The following is an 8,163-nucleotide window of genomic DNA, read 5'->3' on the forward strand; positions in this document are numbered from 1 at the left end:
ATGTTAAACAAAATATTGTACAACACAAAAATATATAACCGAACTCATGTTCTCTTTCTTTGTTTACGAGGATATTGTGTTGTTTGTACTACGTCATCAATATATGCGTACTTTACGAAAGAAGCCGAGGATCATCGGAGATAGCGAAAATGTACTGAAATTGCATTTCTTCAAATTATGAAACGGGTATATCTTCCATAATTCTTGACAACGTTGTACCTAAGCTGTGTTATTATCATTTTTTATGCAAGATAAACTGAAATCCGGTTAAAATTAAACCAGTTGATATGCATAATAATGGGATTTGTCACCTTTTACGAGCTTTTAAACGTCGTATTTTATAATATGATTACCCACTAATAAGAGTCTCAGCACAAAAGCCTCAACACATTAGCTGAGTATTTTTTTAAATGTCATCACGCAAAAGTCAATACTGGCAACGTTATGATAATCGATATCATCACTTATACTGTAAAACGCGTGTATATTTGATATTATTTTTTGTCGATATTCGTCACGACTTTGATCCAACCAGATAATACGTGTTGTAGCGTTTTCTAGATTCACTAACAATTCTCAATATTGCAGCATTACACTTTATATTAAATAATTATGGACAACGATCATACTGAGTAAGATTCAACATTAAAACGTGGTATAAGATTAAAGCTTTCTTCGCGTAGAAACAAGTATTCAATGACTCTAGAGCCAAGAGAATTCACGACATTGTTTTATCTACCGTAAGCTTTCCTCGATGACAGCGATGTGCACATGTCAAGAAGCTTCTTATCAAAACAATTAGAATGCGAATCAATTGAATTTCGTGGAAGTTAAGAGTTACTTGCGTAAAAATGGCCATTTAAAACTGTGCGGTCACAAACAATAAAATCTCGCTAATTTCTACTCGAGCGTTCCAATCGCCTGCTAAAAATTGCCATTTGTTTTTAAATTAGTAATTATCATTTTGTAAGATATCAAATAAATTCACATTATAATATTATACATACGGGTCTGCACACACGCCGGTAATGAGGATACTTTGATAACGGATGACACTTCGATAACCGAGAACAACAAAAGTCACATTTTCATAGATATTTGCACTTGGTCTGGTGATTTCAAAATGCAAATCAGTTGGTGGACTTCCATTTAATTTTTCACACACACCTATACGATGTTCTGTTTTGCCTATTATTAGTTATGGAGCTGCCCTTTTGGGGCTACCGTTCTTATTCATGTATACATGCCGTTCATTATCGAGCAATGAGGTTCTTTTTGGGCGTCGGAAGATATACTCCCAACATTGCAGTCTCGGGTGAAATGGGATGGGTGGCTACGGAAATTAGGCAATAGAAATCAATTTCTTTGTATTTGGCACGTCTATCAACAATGCATGATGTTAGAATGAATAAGCGTGTTGCACTCTGGGCTAAGTCTTTAGCTGAAAGGTCTTGTAGAAATTGGTATTATAATGTCACTGATATGTTTAATACAAATGGATTGCAACAATAAATAAATATCGAGTCAGCTTTACCAAAACATGCCTTTCTGAACGGAATAATGAATGTTTTATTTGATAAATTTAAGATAGACTGGTATCAATATCTAAATAGTGTCACGGGTCCTTCCGGTCGAGGCAGAAATAAGTTGCGCACTTATCGCCTTTGAAACGGCGATTTTTCTACGGAATCTTATTGTCAGCTTATAATGTCTCCGTATCATCGGGCTGCATTTAGTAAATTCCGTTGTGGTGTAGCGCCTCTGCGAATAGAAACCGGGCGATACGAGCGTCTGGACATACTAGACCGGAAGTGCCCCTTTTGCAATAATGTTGAGGATGAGAGCCGTGTTATTCTTGATTGTTATTTGTATCATGACTTAAGACATATATTATTTGACAAAGCTGTAAGTGTAAATCCTAACTTTCTATATAATTATAAAAACGATCAATTAGTTTTTCTATTCACAACCCCATAAATGATTAGAAGTTGTGCCAAAACCTGCTATGATATTTTAAAGCGTCGTCTATTATATACCTGTAAATAATGTCTTTTCGTTTTTGTGTGTTTTTTTAAGCAACAAAAATGTATTTTAGAGGCTTCTAAGAAGTTGTTACTTATCAGGTCATTTCGATCTGATCGGTGCGATACTCGATTTTCTAAACTATATCTCTATTGTGTAATAGTGCTCGTATTTGAACTCAATATTTTAATTCAATTATTTTAACAATGTTTTTAAAAAACGATTAGCAACAGCCTCTTGTGTTTATAATATAACAGGGATCTGATTTGTACAGAATTTAAGCTCTTATAATTTTATACATGTAAACATATGGGTTAATTTGATTATAAATGCACAAGTCATATATATATATATATATATGTATATATATATATATATATATATATATATATATATATATATATATATATATATATATATATATATATATATATGTATATATATATATATATATATATATATATATATATATATATATATATATATAATAGTAAGATTGGTGGTGAAAATATAGATTTTAACATGCATATTAATTGTCATGTATAAATCTTATACGTCTCTTATAACTCATTCTATGAGTGGCCAATGTTTTATCTTATTGTTTTATATATGCAAATATGTGATAAATGTACATATTGGATGAGACTATAATAAATAATAAATCTAGACACATCTTTCGCCGATATTCTCAATTACAATGGCACTTCCGTTCCCGATTCCCGACACTTTTTAGCAGATATTATACACAGTTTTAAGTGAACAAGAAATGCTAAATCGCTGTTGAACAATGTTATAGAAAGCATGTAATAAGTAACAATTTCTGGACTAACGTAAATTAAAAACAAATCACCGAAAATGTGCTTACTTTTACCTATCCCTTTGGAATATTAGCATGATTTTGTTTTTCATGGCATATTCAATTAAGACACGGCATATCGGGGATTTAGACTTTACCCTTATTGCCCGAAGTTTCAATTCATTTGTCTTATATCGATATCGATAACGCTGACGCTTATATATACACTACTGTCGATGTCTGCTTCCTTGGTACTACACAGGAACTCTCGCCGGTCAACAGCATATCTGAGTTCCAGATGAGTTCAGTCTCCATTATCCGACGTGTCCGTTATCAAAGTGTCTACAATAGCATGCCACCTTTAAAAACATGGGCTTTCTTCGTTCATATTTCATTGAGCATTATCAACATTTCAGTATTTTAAACACAGTGATTAATCTACATGCTGGGATAGAAATACTTTGGTAAGAATAGTAACAATATAAATAAACGCATTTGAAGTAGAAAATAAAACTCGGATATCAGAGAGCACAATTTGTTGAGAGTCGCTGTTATCCGACGTACCCTTTACCGGAATCGAAGTGTTTATAAAATCATGCATACCTCGTATTAAAATATGCTATATATCTCCGTTCATATTCCATTGAGTACATTTATAATTTCAGTAACACAGTAATTACTCTACATGCTGGAATAGCAGACTGCACTGTATTGCAATATTTCTCAGTTTGTTTATCTTGTTGAAATGGGTACTGATCATCCAGTTTATGTGGTTTTCCGATGGAATGTTCCCATATTTTGACAAAATTATATATACCATTAATCGACTCTACTATGTTACGTGTCTCAAAAACTAATATTAAGGATATGAAATTTAAAAAAGGAACTTATATTTCGAGCGTGTCTTTTGTTTTTCTCTGTTATCGAAGTACCATCCGTTATCCAAGTATCCGCATAACTAGTGTGTGCTCAGGCAAGATATACACACTATTAGAAAAAAATATCTTCCATTAAATTAAAATACACTTCATCTAATTTAAGCCACACAATTGCATCTTGATAACGTTAAACAATAGAAATTGCTTTCTGCCAGTCAGCGTTTTGATTTTTGTTCTAAAATTTCCTGTTTAAAAAGTAACATTTTTAGCTAACAATGTCATAACAAGAAAAGTTTTTTGCCCATGTTTCAAACAATAACATAAAATGAAATAAAATAAAACTTACGGATATAGTTTACAAAGTCATCATCACTAAGTTTTATATTGGGCCAGTATTCACCAACCGATAATTAGACTTAAGAATAAAGAATAGACTTAGAACCAAGAAAACTGTGTGTAGTGTTTGAATATATACAGGGCTCCACTGGTGATTATTTCATTAAAAAAATGTTCTATATGAAGAATAATATAGAAAGAGATGTTTACTGCAGAATCTGACTCAAAATTAAAGAAATTCTTGAATATTCTAATTTAAAGAATTTTCTTTATTCTTAAACTTAAGTCTAAGAATTGTTTGGTGAATACGGGCCCTGGTAAGTCATTGAACGTTCAAAGAAAGAACTTTCAGCCTCAGGAAGTCCCTACTTGCTGCTACCGATGCTGTGGTTAGTTGTTGCACTGTCAGGCCGCACTGGAACAGCGTTTATGTACATTGTGTCGTAGCTGAGCCGGAAGGCATGCATTGAGCTTCTGCGTCGGTCGTTAACGTCCTTTGAAAATTATTCACCAACATAATAACAAGATCCCCCAAAGGTTCCAGCTAAATTTTCGCAAGGTTTCTCTTTCATTGAGTAGAGAGAATTTAGCGACTATTGATTATGGGTGTGGTTGGTTCTCGCTTTGCTTGTATAAATTCAGATTGTTATTGCTGTATTTTTGGAAATGGCGCTCTGTGACTCTGTCACGAAACATGTTTTAGCACGCTTATGTATATTTTCAGTTAGAATATTGTTGTTGTCTTATACAACATTCCGAAGAATGGACAGTTCTGACTCTACACCATTTACTTTTATCTCAAGTTTCTCTAATGTTGATCAAGATCACCTAACGTCCTATTTACTCAAGCAGTATTTAGTATGTTTACTTTAATAGTGTAAGTTATTTACGTTATCAACGAAGCGATCACCACCGTTTAAAGGGAGTTAATATGAAGAACGCGAATTATTAAATAAATTTAATAACAAGCCAAAACTCATTTAGTTATTAAAATCATTTATGTGTTATGTATTCAATTACTTCTATTGTTGCGCTCTATAGTATGTTTAAAAAGTGTTTAAAAAGTATTTCGAAGTATTGGAGATCGCAATAATTGTTAACATTCTTTTTAAATTAATTATAATATCTAATTAAGGTTTCCTCATGTGAAATTGCATGTCTATACTAGTATTTTAGAAACAAATGTGCTTCCCGTCACCTTCGCTCTATAATCACCCGACTTTATGGCGGTACATCGAATTAGCTCACTTTGTGGCGGTACATCGAATTAGCTCACTTTGTGGCGGTACATCGAATTAGCTCACTTTGTGGCGGTACATCGAATTAGCTCACTTTGTGCTTGTATATTTGGCTTAAGACCATTGCATGCTAAAGAGCTGAATTTTGTTGTTGTTGTTGTTGTTTGTTTGTTTCATATAGAATTAAAATGATTGCGAGACACTGAACGACGAATAACATGCCAATAATCTTAACCCATTTATGCCTAGTTGACTCTCCCATCCTTCTAAAATGAATCAATTTATTTCCAAAATTAGAGGTGTCAAGTATATTTATTTCTACAGTAAAACTGCGATAACTCGAGGAAGCACGGAACGGACAGCGATGCTCGAGTAATCGCAGGTTTCGAGTAATCCATGGTATTATTTGTTTTCACTGTCTCGGTTGATAATGCTAACTTCTGACCAACGCTTTATTTACATGTAAGACGGTGCTAGAGAAAAAAATGCTGTGTAAAAATCGCTTAAGGTTACAGTATAATAAACAAAACAATTAAGATGATCGTAAATTCATTTAATTATTTCAACATACACACAAAACATAAATATAATCAATTTGCAGTGTATCTTAAACTGCAACTAACTTCACACCTAATCGAGCGTCGTTTGTCTGCTTGATTGCGCTTTTTCACAACTCGAATATTATTAGCACCGACCAGACGAGAAAGTCTCCTCGAATAATTGCCAGTTAATTAGGTGTGAAATGCCTTTCAGGGACCGGCCTACGACGTCGAGTTATCGAAAATCGCATGTTTGAGTTATCGCGGGTATTTTTATATAGACATTAAAGGAAAATGCTAGGGACTTTCTTTAATGCTCGAGTAATCGCCAGTTTTCGAGAAATCGCCAGCTCGAGTTATTGCAATTCTACTGTATATTTATTTTATAATTTATAAGTAGTTGCGTCCCTTGAATAAAATGGATGTGTTTTTGCACATGTATAATTTTGTCGATTTTTTCAATATTCAATAAAATGGGAGTGGATATTACTACTTGGCGTGTGCGAATTGGATCTTTTGTGGTTAAAAAAGACGTGCTAAATGTGTAAAGGTGCTTATTTTGTCTAAAGGAGTTAAAAAGTCGATTTCTCTCATTTGGCGCCTGAGCACGTGCATGGCTATCTTGATATTCTGTGTGGCGATGTGGAGAGAAATCCTGGTCCACCCAGACAGGACCCGGCACGTAACAAAAAGCAGCCTCTAGACTCTCGGGCCTGTGAAGGTCTCTCTAAAGCCACAACCCCTCGACACGATACATTAGACGGCGTGGTGACGAGGCAGTGGACAATGTCATCTTATGCCTTTGCTCAACCGTCGCCATCGCCATTGAATAACAGCGGGACTACTCAAAACAACCAAAGTAGGTCAACCATAGATTCCAGTAATGATTCTGAAATGTTGAATTTTCTAAGGAATATGAAAATCGACCATGATAAACAAATTGAACGCTTAGTCACAGAAATCGGCGGTAGAAATACTAAGAATGACTCAATTTTTTCAACCATCAGCGAATTAAAGCAAGAAAATGACCGACTTATGGGTGATAACATATTACTACGGGAGGAAGTGTCACAAATGAAAAATAAGTTGGATAAGATTGAAAATCAATCCCGACGAAACAATCTTCGCTTTAACGGTATAGACGGATATATAAATGAAAACTGGGATGTTTCGGAAAGAAAAGTACGCTCATTTCTAAAAGATACATTGAATTTTGGGGACGAAGCAGATACGTTCGAAATCGATCGTGCACATCGCATAAAATCTCGGGACCCAAGCAAATGTGCAATCATGGTACGGTTTACACGGTTCAAGGACTGTGAACTGATTTTAGGACGGGCGAATAGGCAGCTGCAACATAATCGGTCACACACTGTTCAACAGGACGTCAGCGACAAAGTACGTAAACATAGACAAATTCTCTGAAAGCATATGGTACAAGAGAGAAGAAATGATAACTATGCCGTAATACGTTATGATAAATTAATTGTGAATGACCAAGTGTAAAAATACAACGACATTACACAGTCAGTTGTTCCCATTGGTACCCGGCGACCTACAACACGACAACGTCCTGCACGTGGTCACCCAGACAACAATAATGATGCACATCACCGATTGGCTGGTAACAACAGGATCAACCACGTGAATGATGACGTAAGTGAACGCATCCCGCCCAATGATGGGAATCCGCCAACCAGAGACGAAATAGGCTCTCACGAGGATGACGTACGATCCGACACTTCATTCATGGACTAGGAATTTGGCCGTAACCCAACAAACAATGACAGCACGAGGAAATTGCTTGATATAAATATCGCTAGCTGGAATATTGCAGGCTTACGTTAACACATAACCAATCTAGAATTTAAAACTTATCTTCATTTGATATTGTTAGTCTATGTGAAACTTGGGGAAACTGTTGTGGTGAATTTAATTCATTATTAGAATCTTACACATGTTATGATCATGTTACAGAGTTAAATCCGAACAGTATACGTAACAGTGGAGGCATATGTGTTTTTATTTCTAACCATTTACAGAAGTTAAATATAATATCGCGTATTAATACTCACTTTAATGATTGTGTTGTGTTGTACTGTAAATTTTCTAAATTGTTTAAGTCAAAAGATGTCATTATGTATTACACTTATATCACATCAGAGGGGTCATCAATATATAACCTAACAGATGAGAAGAATGGCATACATTGTATGTTTTCTAACTTAGAACAGCTAAAATTTGCATATCCCGATGCTCTATTTTTCTTATCAGGAGACTTAAATTCTAGAACGCAAGATTACTTAGATTTCATACCTTGCGATGATTTATATTATATATTTGGAGACATAGAT

This window comes from Dreissena polymorpha, chromosome 14 (genome assembly GCF_020536995.1).
Source record: "Dreissena polymorpha isolate Duluth1 chromosome 14, UMN_Dpol_1.0, whole genome shotgun sequence".
NCBI lineage: Eukaryota > Metazoa > Mollusca > Bivalvia > Myida > Dreissenidae > Dreissena > Dreissena polymorpha.